This window comes from Falco rusticolus, chromosome 7 (genome assembly GCF_015220075.1).
Source record: "Falco rusticolus isolate bFalRus1 chromosome 7, bFalRus1.pri, whole genome shotgun sequence".
NCBI classification, from domain to species: Eukaryota; Metazoa; Chordata; class Aves; order Falconiformes; family Falconidae; genus Falco; species Falco rusticolus.
In genome coordinates this window covers 63,868,511-63,868,719 of record NC_051193.1, presented here as the reverse complement: position 1 = coordinate 63,868,719, position 209 = coordinate 63,868,511, and positions in this window count along the sequence as shown.

Genomic DNA, 209 nt, shown 5'->3' with positions numbered 1-209 from the left:
GCTCTTTCCTTGTTTGTTTTGTTGTGGGTTTTTTGTTTTTTGTTTTTTTTTTATTGAATGCGTGAGAAACCCTAATCTCCGCTCTCCAGAGCATGAAACTTGATTGTAGGAGGGAGGTGTTACTGCATGAATGTGTTCATTTGTAGACATCATTCGCTATAACTTTTTCTGCAGTAAAATGAAACAGCTGTAGCTGAAGTTCACCCAAA